Source organism: Trachypithecus francoisi, unplaced genomic scaffold (genome assembly GCF_009764315.1).
Source record: "Trachypithecus francoisi isolate TF-2019V2 unplaced genomic scaffold, Tfra_2.0 Contig01461, whole genome shotgun sequence".
NCBI classification, from domain to species: Eukaryota; Metazoa; Chordata; class Mammalia; order Primates; family Cercopithecidae; genus Trachypithecus; species Trachypithecus francoisi.
Genome location: NW_022681433.1, coordinates 2,326,605 through 2,340,697, shown reverse-complemented (window position 1 = coordinate 2,340,697; position 14,093 = coordinate 2,326,605). Strand labels below are relative to the sequence as shown.

General features: G+C 40.1%; 2 pseudogenes; both read right to left on the bottom strand.

Moving 5' to 3' along the window:
* Positions 1-4,419: 4,419 nt before the first annotated feature.
* Positions 4,420-4,905, bottom strand: LOC117096907 (annotated as a pseudogene).
* Positions 4,906-12,601: 7,696 nt separating this feature from the next.
* On the bottom strand, positions 12,602-12,697 carry LOC117098686 (annotated as a pseudogene).
* Positions 12,698-14,093: the final 1,396 nt, after the last annotated feature.

Genomic DNA, 14,093 nt, shown 5'->3' with positions numbered 1-14,093 from the left:
ACTCCCATAGCCACTGCCAAGCTGAGAATGGAAATGGTAGGTGGGTAAACAAGAGTACAAACAATGTTTTCTTACTAAAATTTAGCAGTCTCATTCTTTATTATTTTTATTTTTATTTTTTTTGAGACAGAGTTTTCGCCGTTGTCGTCCAGGCTGGAGTGCAATGGCGCGATCTCGGCTCACTGCAACCTCCGCCTCCTGGGTTCAAGCGATTCTCCTGCCTCAGCCTTCTGAGTAACTGGGAATACAGGCATGCGCCTCCATGCCCCGCTAATTTTGTATTTTTAGTAGAGATGGGGTTTCTCCATGTTGGTCAGGCTGGTCTCAAACTCCTGACCTCAGGTGATCCGCCTGCCTCGGCCTCCCAAAGTGCTAGGATTACAGGCATGAGCCACCGCGCCCAGCCCAGTCTCATTCTTTATTAAGCACTCCCTTCAATGTGGTAAGATTTTGATGAGATTCCAGAGTTCTAAAAACGTTTATTCTGTTGTTTTTTTTCCACCAACTTAACAGTTGCTTCACTGGAGTGACTGATTCTTGGATCTTTCTACTCTACTACTTTTAATAATGTAGCTCTTGAGAGATTTAAATTTTTTTTTTTTTTTTTTTCTGGAGACAGTCTCACTCTGTCGCTCAGGCTGGAGTGCAGTGGCGCCATCTCGGCTCACTGCAGTCTTTGCCTCCCGGGTTCATGCTATTCTCATGTCTCAGCCTGCCGAGTAGCTGGGATTGTAGGTACCCACCACCACGCCCAGCTAATTTTTGTATTTTTAGCAGAGACGGGGTTTTGCCGTATTGGTCAGATTGGCCTCAAACTCCTGACCTCAGGTGATCCACCTGCCTAAGCCTCCCAAAGGGCTGGAATTCCAGGCATGAGCCACCATACCCAGCCTAAAGAACTTTTTAAAATATTGAGACAGAGTCTCATTACATTGCCCAGGCTGGTCATGATCTCCTGGCCTCAAGTGATCCTCCTGTCTCAGCCTCCCAAATTACTGGGATTGCAGGCATGAGCCACAATGCCCACCCCCACCGCACCCTTTTTTCTTTTCTTTTTTTTTTGACAAAGTCTCACTCTGTTTCCCAGACTGGAGTGCAGTGATGTGATCTCAGCTCACTGCAACCTCTGCCTTCGGGTTCAAGCGATTCTCCTGCTCAACCTCCCGAGTAGCTGGGACTACAGGCATTCGCCACCATACCAGGCTAATTTTTGTATTTTTAGCAGAGACGGGGTTTTGCCGTATTGGTCAGATTGGCCTCAAACTCCTGACCTCAGGTGATCCACCTGCCTAAGCCTCCCAAAGGGCTGGAATTCCAGGCATGAGCCACCATACCCAGCCTAAAGAACTTTTTAAAATATTGAGACAGAGTCTCATTACATTGCCCAGGCTGGTCATGATCTCCTGGCCTCAAGTGATCCTCCTGTCTCAGCCTCCCAAATTACTGGGATTGCAGGCATGAGCCACAATGCCCACCCCCACCGCACCCTTTTTTCTTTTCTTTTTTTTTTTGACAAAGTCTCACTCTGTTTCCCAGACTGGAGTGCAGTGATGTGATCTCAGCTCACTGCAACCTCTGCCTTCCGGGTTCAAGCGATTCTCCTGCCTCAACCTCCCGAGTAGCTGGGACTACAGGCATTCGCCACCATACCAGGCTACTTTTTGTATTTTCAGTAGAGATGGGGTTTCATCATGTTGGCCAGGCTGGTCTCGAACTCCTGACCTCAAGTAATCCACCCGCCTCGACCTCCCAAAGTTCTGGGATTACAGGCATGAGCCCCGGCACCCGGCCAGCACCCCGCCTTTTTTTTTAAAACCATGAATGGGTGTTGGAATTTGTCACATGCTTTATCTGTTTCCATTGATATGATCATATGACTTTTTAGCTTGTTGATCTGGTGGATTACATTAATTTCTCAAATGTTGAACTAGCCTTGTATGCCTGGAATAAATCCCTATTGGTCAAGGCTATGAACTGCATGTTTGTGTCCCCTCAAAATCTATATGCTGAAACTCTAACTCCCCAGTGTTAGGAGGTAGGACCTTTGGGAGGTCATGAGGGTGGAGCCCTCATGAATGGTAATATTGCCCTTATAAGACAAAACATGAGAGAATTTATATCTCTTTCAGCCATGAGAGGATACAGTGAGAAGAGGGTGGTCTGTAAACCCAGAAGAGTGCCCTCCCCAGACACTGAAACTTCTAACACTTTGATCTTGAATTTCCCAACCTCCAGAACTATGAGAAATAAATGTTTGTTCTTTATGCCACCCAGCATTTGATATTCTTGTACAGCAGCCTGAATTAAGATAGTCACAGTGCATAATGTTTTTATTATTTTATTCAGTTTGCTAATATTTTGTGGAGGACCTTTGAATCTATGTTCATGAAAGCTATTGGTATGTAGTTTTTTGTTTTTGTGTTGTTGTTTTTATTTTTTTGTCCTGGTTTTGATATTCAGGTGATACTAGCCTCACAAAATGAGTTGGAGAATGTTCTTTTTCTGGAAAAGATTGTGAAAATGCGTTGTTATCTCTTTAAATGTTTGGTAGAGTTCTCCAGTCAAACCATCTGGGCCTGGGATTTCTTTTTTAGGAGATTTAAAAAAAAAAATTCAGTTTCTTTAATGGTTAATATAGGGCTACCTAAATTATCTGTTTCATCTTGGTTGTGTTTGGTAGTTTGTGGTTCCTCAAAAGGCTTCATTACTTCTAAGTTTTCAGTTAAAAACTGTTTTAGAGTGTAAAACTTTGTGTAATATTTTCTTATTATCTTAGTGGCTACAGGATGTGAAGTGACATCCACTGTTTTATTCCTCATATTGGTGACATCTGTTTTCTCTTAATTTTTGTGACTCTTGAAAGAAGTTTATAAATTTTATTGATTTAAAAAAGAAACAGTCATTTCATTAAATTTTTCTCCTCTGCTATTTCTTATTTCTAATTTTATTAATTATTGTTTTGATATCTATATTATTTCCTTCCTTTTTTTTAAGAAAGAGAGACTCTCTGTCACCCAGGCTAGAGTGCAGTGGTGTGATCATAGCTCACTGCAGTCTTGGACTCCTGGGCTCAAGCAGTCCTCCTGCCTCAGAGTAGCTGGGACTACAAGACACACCACCGTGCCTAATTTTTAAAATGTTTTGTAGAGATGAGGTCTTGCTATGCTGCCCAAGCTGGTCTTGAAATCTTGGCTCAAGTGATCCTCCCTGCCTTGGCTTTTCTCAGTGCTGGGATAATATGTGTGAGCCACCATGCCTGACCTCCTTCTTTTTGATTGCTTTGGGTTTATTTTCCTCTGCCTTATGGTAGCAGCTTAGATTGACTTGAGTCCTTTTGTCATGTTTAATGTAAACATTTAGTGCTGCAGTTTTGCTCTCAAAAATCATTTAGCTGTATCCAACATATTTTGGTATGTTGTATTTTCATATTCCTTAAGTTTCATTTTTAACTTGAAATTTTCCTCTTTGTCCCAGTAATGATTTAAAATTTATGTTGTTCAATTTCTGTGTGTTTAGAGAGTTTCCTGTTGTCTTCATTATTGATTACTTGTTTGATTCCAATATTGTCAGAAAACATGCTATGTATACTTTCGTTTATTTTACATTTGTTGAGGTTGTTTTATGGCACAGGACATGGTCTATCTTGATGAATCTTCCATGAACAATTGAAAAAAAAAGTGTACTCTGCTTATTGGGTGGAGTGATATGTCACTCCGTGACTGGTTGATTATATTAGTCAGATCTTCTATATCCTCGCTAATTTCTATCTAGTAGCTGTATCACTTGCTGAGAGATCATGTTGCATTTTCCAATAATAATTGTGGAGTTGTCTGTTTTTCCTTTTAAGTCTATCAGTTTTGTTTCATGTATTTTAAGGCTCTGTTTTTTGGTTTATCCACATTTGAGATCATTATGTTTTCCTTGTCAACTGAATTTTTCATTAACATATATTACCTCTCTCTCTCTGTTATCTCTAGTAGGTGTTTGTTTGTTTGTTTGCTTTTATTTATTTATTGAAAAAAAATTTTTTTTGAGATGGTGTCTTGCTCTGTTTCCCAGGCTGAAGTGCAGTGGTGCAATCTCGGCTCACTGCAAACTCTGCCTCCTGGGTTCAAGTGATTCTCCTGTCTCAGCCTCCCGAGTAGCTGGGACTATAGGTGCCCACCACCATGCCTGGCTAGTTTTTGTATTTTTAGTAGAGACGGGCTTTCACCATATTGTCCAGGCTGGTCTCGAACTCCTGACCTCGTGATCCGCCTGCCTCAGCCTCCCAAAGTGCTGGGATTACAGGCGTGAGCCACCGAGCCCTGCCACATGCATATTTTTTAGACAGTAGGGAGAAACCTTTTACAGATAAGTTACAAAGAAAAGGCAAATCAACAATTTTGTACAAGAAATGTGTACAAAATCAACAATTTTGTACAAGAAATGTGTACAGATACTTTGTACAAAGTCTTCACTTTGCTGTCATCATTTGTACAAACTCTTCATAGTTCACTTGATCATCACCATCAATATCTGGTTACCTGATCATTTCATCAACCTTGTCATCTGTTAAATTCTCTCCAAAGTTTATCATCACGTGGTGAAGTTCTGCTGCACTAATATAGCCATTGCCATCCTTATCAAACACACAGAATGCATCTCTGATTTCTTCCTCACTGCCTGTGTCTTTCATTTTTCTTACCGTCATTGTCAGAAATTCAGGGAAGTCAACTGTGCCATTACCATCAGCATCTACTTCATTAATCATGTCCTGTAATTCTGCTTCTGTGGGATTCGGCCCAAGAGACCTCATGACAGTTCCTAATTCCTTGTTGTTGTAGTTCCATCACCATCTTTGTCAAATAATGAAAAAGCTTCTTTGAATTCTGCAATGTGCCTTTCAGTCAGTTGGTCAGCCATGCTGCAAGTGCTACTGGTTTCTGAGACGTGACCATGCAACCTCTCAGCTCACTCACTCGCTCTCTCCACTCGGACTAATTCCTATACTATATATATATATTTTTTTTTTTTTTTTTTTGAGACAGAGTTTTGCTCTTTTTGCACAAGCTGGAGTGCAGTGGTGCAATCTCAGCTCACTGCAACCTCTGCCTCCCAGGTTCAAGCAATTCTCCTGCTTCAGCTTCCCCAAGTAGCTGGGATTACAGGCATGTGCTATCACCACCAGGCTAATTTTGTATTTTTCTAGTAGAGAAGGGGTTTCACCAGGTTGGTCAGGTTGGTCTTGAACTCCTGGCCTCAGGTAATCCACCTGCCTCAGCCTCCCAAAGTGCTGGGATTATAGGCGTGAGCCACCGTGCCTGGCCTATAATTTTTATTTCAGTCATCAAATATGATTTATAAAATTCATGGTTTATGAAACATACCATTGTATGATTTATAAAACATGCTTTTGTGTATGTTTGTATTTGTGCTCTTTCTATTGTTCCTTTTTCCTTCCTAATCCTCTGAGATATTTTATCATTTATTTTCTCTTTAAAGAACTTTCTGTAGCCAGTCTTTAAGGATAAGTCTGTAAGCAACAAATTCTTTTTTCACTCATCTGAGAGTGTCTTTACTTCCCCTTCATTCCTAGAGAATAATTTTGCTAAATGTGAATTTTTCAGTGGAAAGTTATTTTCTTTTAGCAATTAAAAAATGCTGTACCAGCCGGGCAAGGTGGCTTAGGCCTGTAATCCCAGTGACTCCACAGTCCAAGGTGGGAAAATCATTTGAGGCCAGGAGTTTGAGACCAGCCTGTGCAACACAGCAAGATCCCATCTCAGGGAGGAGGAGAGGGAAACTTAGTCCGGCATGGTGGTGCTCACCTGTAGTCCCAGCTACTCAGGAAGCTGAGATGGGAGGATCACTTGAGCCCAGAAGTTGGAGGCTGCAGTGAGGCATGATTGAGCCACTTCACTCCAGCCTGGGTGACAGAGTAAGACCCACTTTATTAAAAAAAAAAAAAAAAAGCTGTGCCACTTCCTTCTGGTCTCCATGGTTTCAGACGAGAAATTGTCATTCAGATAAATATTACCCTACAGAAAATGTGTCATTTTTCTCTGGCTTTTAAGATTTTTTTCTTTAAGAAGTTTAACTGATTAAATTTGCACTTAGTTTTTAAAAAGTTAATTTTGATGTGTCTTGGAATGGATTTCTTTTGGTTCAGCCTGTTGGGATTTGCTCAGATTCTTGAATCTGTAGTTTTGTGTTTTTCAACAAATTTGGGAAGTTTCAGCAATTATTTTTTCAAGTACTCTTTCAGTTACACTCTCTTCCACCACCACTCTCATGGAACTTCGGTGATGCAAATGTTGGCTATTTTGTTATTATTCTACAAGTCTCTGAGCCTCTGTTCATTTTTTCCTCAGTCTATTTTTCCCTCTGTTGTTCAATTTGAGTGAATTCCACTGATTGTCCCGAAAGACTGATGCTATCCTCTGTTTTGTCCATTCTACTATTGCTGTTTTCTTTCTGTTATTTTTATCTTTTGATTTTGTTTTTGTTTTAGAGATGAGGTCTCACTATGTTGCCCAGGCTGGAGTGCACTGGCTATTGACAGTTGTGATTATAGTGCACTATAGCTTCAAACTCGTGGCTTAAAATGATTCTTCTGCATCAGCCTCCCGAGTAGCTAGGACAACAGGTGCATGCCACCACACCCAGCTCTATTTTTCAGCGTTAGAGGTTCTGCTTAGTTCTTTTTTATTACTTCGATTTATTTGCTGAGATTTTTTTGCTTTTTTTCCCCATCATTTCCAGAGAATTTTTAATAGGCTATTAAAGAATTTTTATGAAGGCTGTTTTGAAGTGCTTGTCAAATAATTCCAATACCTGATTCATCTGTATTGGTATCAGTTGATTGTCTTTTTCTCATTCAGGTTGTGACTTTATATGTTGGACATTTTCTTTGTAATATTAGGAGACACTAATAGTTTTTGATCATCTAGTTTATGCTTAACATTGTATTATGTGCTATCTTACATTATTTTAATGAAACTAAGATCTCCGAAAATATATTTTGCTGAGATTTGCACAATTACTGCATTTCTACACAAATAATAATTTTGGTTTACACTTTTCTACCAAATGTGTTTTAGGATTTCCATTTAATATACAGCTGAGCATATTGGTTAATCATTCAGTACTTACATGTTCCAACCGTGAGAAGTACAGGACAGAATCCATTACTGAATTGTTTGACTTGGTGCAATGCCTCACATATCTGTTTTCCTTGAGTTCTTTTTTTAAATAAAATATCCTCATCTGAAACTTAAGAGCCTTTGAGAAATACTGAGCAAAATGAAATGTGGAAAGTAATATATGATATTATAGTAGAGATTATGTTCAATATTTCATTACATTTATAACAAAAATAACATAGTTGATCATCCTCAAATCTGTGAAATTCATCATAAACACATCATAAATATCTTTTCCTGTGCTCTCTGCACATTGTCATTTCATGAAAATGAACAATACTTAGACGTCCACACCAGTGATACATAGTTAATGATATGCAGACAGTTTAAAGACACAGTAGGGCCGGGCGTGGTGGCTCACACCTATAATCCTAGCACTTTGGGAGGCCGAAGTGGGTGGATCACTTGAGGTTGGGAGTTCGAGACCCGCCTGGCCAACCTGGTAAAACCCAGTCTCTACTAAAAATACAAAAATCAGCTGAGCGTGGTGGTGCATGTCTGTAGTCCCAGCTACTCGGGAGGCTGAGGCAGGACAATCACTTGAACCCAGGAGGCGGACATTGCGGTGAGCCGAGATCATGTCATTGCACACCAGCCTGGGCAATAAGAGTGAAACTCTGTCTCAAAAAAATAAATTTAGACACAGTAGTACATAGAGGCCAGAGGCACATGCAGATCCCCACCAAATACACACAGAATTAAACATTGGAATATGTATGACAACCTTTAAAAATTCATTTACAAAGAAAATAAATACAAATCAGAGCAGATATGTAATTTTTTTTTTCCTTCTAGAGACAGGGTCTTGGTCTATTGCCCAAACTGGAGTGCAGTGGTGGAATCATAGCTTAGTGTAACCTCTACTTCCTGGGATGAAGAGATCCTCCCACCTCAGCCTCCAGACTAGCTGGGATTACAGGTGTGCACCACCATGCCCAGCTAATTTTGAGTTTTGTTATAGACATGGGGTCTTGCACTCCTAGATTCATGTGATCCTCCTGCCTTGGACTCCTAAAATGTTGGGATTGCAGGCATGAGCCACTGTGCCTAGCTGGGATATATAATCTTGAAAAGGCAAAATGGGTTCTACTTTATATTAATCTGATTGAAGAAATGATGTAACCACAGAAATAATGTAAAGAAAAAAAAAAGGTACAAGAAAATTTGTATCAACCAACCAGAGGAGGGTAGGAGGAGCTCCAGAACAGAAGCCTAGGAAAGACGTGGCCATGCAATTATGGACATTTAGATCTGGCTCTGTCCAGAAAAACTGTCCATTTGGGGCTCCCCCTACAGTGAAGACAAATGAACCTGCCTCTCATACCACCTTGACAGTGGTCATTAAGATCATCCAGATTGCTCTATGAATTCTGTGTCCATGTCCACCAAGCAAGCTTCTGACAGTGATTCATCTCTCATGAAAATTAGGCCACAAGAATATGTGCTAATCAGGGATTGCCAGTATCTAGCTAATTGATATGAAAGTTATATTTTATAATTATAAATTAATATCTCAGTATCATATTTGTTGTATATTTGATTCTTATTGATTTGGTTAACCTGATTCAGTACCCAAATCCCATCCCATCAAGGTGTAGCAATACCTGAATATCCAAACTTCTAAAGCAGAGAAATAAACCTGGAACATGGTGACTCTACCAAGAAATTGTTACCAGACCTATGTGGCTGGACACCTGATTCTCCCCTGACAAATCTTCTATTTCATTGGGTCATCATCAATATTTTTTTTCATTTTCAATTTTTAACAACAGGCAGATATCTAGGTTTAACTGTCTCAAAGGTTTGATATATGACTTAGTGTTATATAGCATTCAGTGTTTATTTAAAATAATAGAAAAGTCCAAAGACAGGTTTGCAATAAGCAAAAATACATACATAAATAAGCATGGGGACTTTTAGAAGATTAAAATGAAGTTCTTACAAGTACATAAATCAAAATATAGCAGGAGTTATGACACCAAAATCTTCAATCTTATTTTTAGAGACACGTTCTCACTATGTTGCCCAGACTGGACTTGAACTTCTGGGCTCACATGATCCTCCCACCTCAGCCTCTCGAGTAGCTGGAATTATGGATGCATACCACCATCTGAAAATCTGCAATATTGACACTGCACTCTATAATGCCCTTCCTTACTGTTCTCTTGACAGTATCCCCATTGTATATTTGTGAAGATGGCTGAATGTATTGAAGTAGATACTGCTTTTATAATGTCAAAGCCAATTGCACATAACCATAAGGTTATGGGACTGTTAACTGGTGGGTATCACAACCTGTTTATGAGAAAAGCATTCAGAACTGCATAGGGGAAGGTGTAGTGAAATATTTATTATAGGATATATCTTTGAGCTGGTATATTCCAAGACAGGCCATGGAACATGACTTTTTTTTTTTTTGAGATGGAGTCTCACCCTGTTGCCTAGGCTGGAATGGAGTGGCATGATCTCAGCTCACTGCAACCTCCACCCCCGGGTTCAAGCACTTCTCTGCCTCAGCCTACTGAGCAGCTGGGATTACAGGCATCTGCCACCATGCCTGGCTGATTTTTGTATTTTTAGTAGAGATGGAGTTTCACCATCTTGGCCAGGTTGGTCTTGAACTCCTGACCTCATGATCCACCTGCCTCGGCCTCCCAAGTATTGGGATTACAGGTGTGAGCCACCACGCCTGGCCAGGAACATGACTTTTAGTAGTGCTTGTGACCAAAACCTATGGAGGAGAAAATGCAGTGTAATATACAAGTAACCCTGAGAATGACTAATCCAGTCGGATAAAACTCTTCTCAGTTTTTGTACCTACAATGTGAGGGGATGGGAGGTGGGAAGTACCTTATACTGGATCTTTTCTGTAGAAATCTCGATTTTTGTACTATTATCATTTGCTAATGTGACATGAAATTTAAGCAACCGGCAATGAGGAAAAATAGAGGAAATACTTAGACTGTAACAGAGCTCTTCAGAGTTCTTTGTTTTGCAACAATCACCTTTCAAAACTTCCCTAATAACTTGGACAGACAAACCCAGTTGAATTTACAGATGCTTGTGGAAAGGTTAGAGAATTTGAGAGAAATAAAAAAGAGTTGGGAGTGAGTATGTGTGTCCTCCTGCTTTGGTTTTGTTTCCTAGCATTTATTGGTTCAAATAGATTTGTTGCTTTGCAGATTCTCTGCCATCTTCATAAAAGATAAGGAGAAAAACCTCTCAGTGTCCCTCTATAGTGTGAGAAATGTGATTTATAATAACATTATTTCATAATTGAAAATACTAGCCGGGCGCGGTGGCTCAAGCCTGTAATCCCAGCACTTTGGGAGGCCGAGACGGGCGGATCACGAGGTCAGGAGATCGAGACCATCCTGGCTAATATGGTGAAACCCCGTCTCTACTAAAAATACAAAAAACTAGCCGGGCGAGGTGGTGGGCGCCTGTAGTCCCAGCTACTCGGGAGGCTGAGGCAGGAGAATGGCGTAAACCCGGGAGGCGGAGCTTGCAGTGAGCTGAGATCCGGCCACTGCACTCCAGCCTGGGTGACAGAGCGAGACTCCGTCTCAATAAAAAAAAAAGAAAGAAAGAAAATACTGTTTCGTTGTCTGGGAAAATGAGTGCATCAGAATTAACTTGTAGTTTTGGAGGCAGTGGGTTGCTATAACAACCAGAAAAACAATGGTGTAATAACGGCTCTTCTTGAAAGCTGGAGAACTCACTAAATGCTGAGAGCTATAGCTGCAAGTGTTTGTCATATGAATTCAAAAAAGAACCAAATGCATTCATTTATTTCTTTCATGAGCACTGACTCCATGTCTGGCACTATGCTAGTAACCGGTGAAAGAGACATGGTCCCTCCTGTGATGGAGCAAACAATCAAGACCAATAATAAAGAGTTAAAAAAAAAAAAAAGATAAACGGAGTAATTTCAACATGTAAGAAAGGCCCTTGCATAGAGAAACATTGGCCTCTGATACTGGACAAGCAGAGAAGGGTTGCTCCAGTATGGGACATGGAGAAGTACCTGGTTATATCATAAATCTTGCCTTTAAGGCTATATGAGCTCTAGTAAAGTGAAGGAAAAAAAGAATCGAGTCTTACAGTCTCTATTAGTAAAAGTAATTTAAGGGAAGAAACTGCTAATTGAAGCATGATCATTTTTCATTACAAGAGTTTAACACGTAAATTCCCAGAATTCTTGAATTAGGAGGATTCAACATTAAAATAAGAGTTGTTTGTGTGTTTTAAAACAGTATGGTTTTGGGCTGGGCACGGTGGCTTATGCCTATAATCCCAACACTTTGGGAGGTTGAGGCAAGCGGATCACCTGAGTTCAAGAGTTCGAGACGAGCCTGGCCAACATGGTAAAACCCCGTCTCTACTGAAAATACACAAATTAGTCAAGCGTGGTGGCACATGCCTGTAGTCCCAGCTACTCGGGGAGCTGAGGCAGGGGAATCACTTCAACCCAGGAGGCAGAGGTTGCAGTAAGCTGAGATTGCATCACTGCACTCCAGCCTGGGCAACAGAGCAAGACCCTGTCTCAAAAAAAAAAAAAAAAGTATTGTTTTATTTCAGCTTTATTCAAAATAGCCCCAAACTGGAAACAAGCAAATAAAACCAAATGTCCTTCAGTGGATGAATGATTAAACAAACTGTGTTATAGACATACCATGGAATACTCTGGCAATAAAAAGGAAATGAACTTTTTTTGAAGAATAACAGCTTTATTGAGATCTAATTCACATATCATAAAGTTCATCTTTTTAAAGTTTACAGTTCAGTTGTTTTTAGAACACTGACAATACAACCACTACTTAATTGTGCAAAAATCACCAGTCATTCCAAAACACTGTCATTACCCCCAAAAGAAACTCCATATCTATTAGTAGTTACTCCCCATTTCCACCTTATTGTCCATATGTTTGCACCCCAGACCTAAGCAACCCTTAATCTATTCTCTGTCTCTATGGATTTGCTGACTCTGGGTCTCTCATATAAATGGAATCATACAATATGTTTCCTTCTGTTTCTGGTTTCTTTCACTTTATAATGCTCAAGAGTCAACTCTGTTTTTTAAATGGATAAATAAGATTCCATTGCATTAATATTGGCCTTTTGCTCATCTGTTTGTCAGTTGATGAGCATTCGGGTTTTTTCTCCTTTTTGTTGGTTATGAATAATGCTGCTATGAACATTAGTACCAATTTTTCCGTACGTATGTTTCCAGTTCTCCTGGTTATGTACCTAGGAGTGGCATTGCTGGGTTATATGGTGTCTCTGTTAACTTTCTGAGGAACAGAAAACTGTTTTACAAAGCCATTGCACCATTTTACACTCCTACCAGCAGGTATGAGGATTTCAGTGTTTCCACATCCTTGCCATCCTTGCTTATGTCTTTTTTTGAATTTTCAAGTCAAAGGGGTAATGTTCCAATGAGGTCATAACAAGGCACATTTCACACACGCACATGAAACCCCAATCATCACGCTTATAAACTACAAAAGGATCTGCTTTTGTTTTTATTACAGCCATCCAAGCAGGTGTAAAGTGGTATTTCATTGTGGTTTCATTTGCATTTCCCTAATGTGTTGAGTATCTTTTCATGTGCTTGTTGGTCATTTGTCCATCTTGTTTGAAGCAATGTCTGTTCAAATCTTTTCTCACTTTTTCAGTTGGGTTATTTCTCTTTTTGTTTGTTTGTTTTGTTTTGTTCTGAGATGGAGTCTTGCTCTGTCGCCAGGCTGGAGTGCAGTGGCGTGATCTTGGCTCACTGCAACCTCCGCCTCCCAGGTTCAAGCGATTCTCCTGCCTCAGCCTCCCAAGTAGCTGGGACTACAGGTGCCCGCCACCACATCCAGCTAATTTTGCATTTTTAGTAGAGACGGGGTTTCACCACGTTGGCCAGGATGGTCTTCATCTCTTGACCTTGTGATCCACCCACCTTGGCCTCCCAAAGTGCTGGGATTATAGGCGTGAGCCACCTCACCTGGCCTTATTTGTCTTTTTATTGTTGAATTGTATCAGTTGTTTACATATTCTAGACACATGTCCCTTATCAGATATATGATTTGCAAATATTTTCTCCCAGTGTGTGAGTTTTTTACTTCTTTTTTTTTCACTCACATTATGTATGTTGATGTTAAAATTTGAAGCACAAAAGTTTAATTTTGGTAAAGTCTAATTTCTTTTGTTGTATTACTGATTGTTTTTTAAAAAATAAATGCCCTGTACATCAAGCTGTTTGCAGAGTGTACTCTGAAATAGGTCAAATTAAAAGAAATCCTGATTATGGAGCTTTTCAGTGAGCTGTTAGGTGAACTAGTGATAATTCTCTGGGAATGGGCCTTTTTGGGCTTCAAATCTGTTCTTTTCTCTCCAGTGGCTGCTAAGCTCTGGTTTCCACGACGACTATAAATGTGAAGCTGTTGAGTTTCAAGGCTGCCATGGAGCTGGGGAGAGGTGTATAGGATTAGAGCAAGTTAAAACACCATAGGCTTTCTGTTCTTACTGAGATTCAGCTGTTTTTCTTAGGTAAGCATTCCTTGGAATGTGGAAAGCCTTTAGTTAATTTCCACAATTCTAATAGGTTTATGTCAACAGCTTTTGCTAATGTCCTCATTGCTTTTATGGAGGAGCAGATTTTCGGTGTGACATTACTGTACCATTCGGAATGTCTACTGATATACACGATAACTTGGATAAATCTCAAGAGAATTATGCTGAGTGAAAACATGATCTCGAAAGGTTAAATACAGTATGATTCCATTTATATAATTTTTTTTCTTTGAGACAGGATCTTGCTCTGTCACCCAGGCTGGAGTACGGCAGCACAATCATAGCTCACTGTAACCTCAAACTACTGGGCTCAAGTGATCCTTCTGTCTCAACCTCCTAGAACTACAG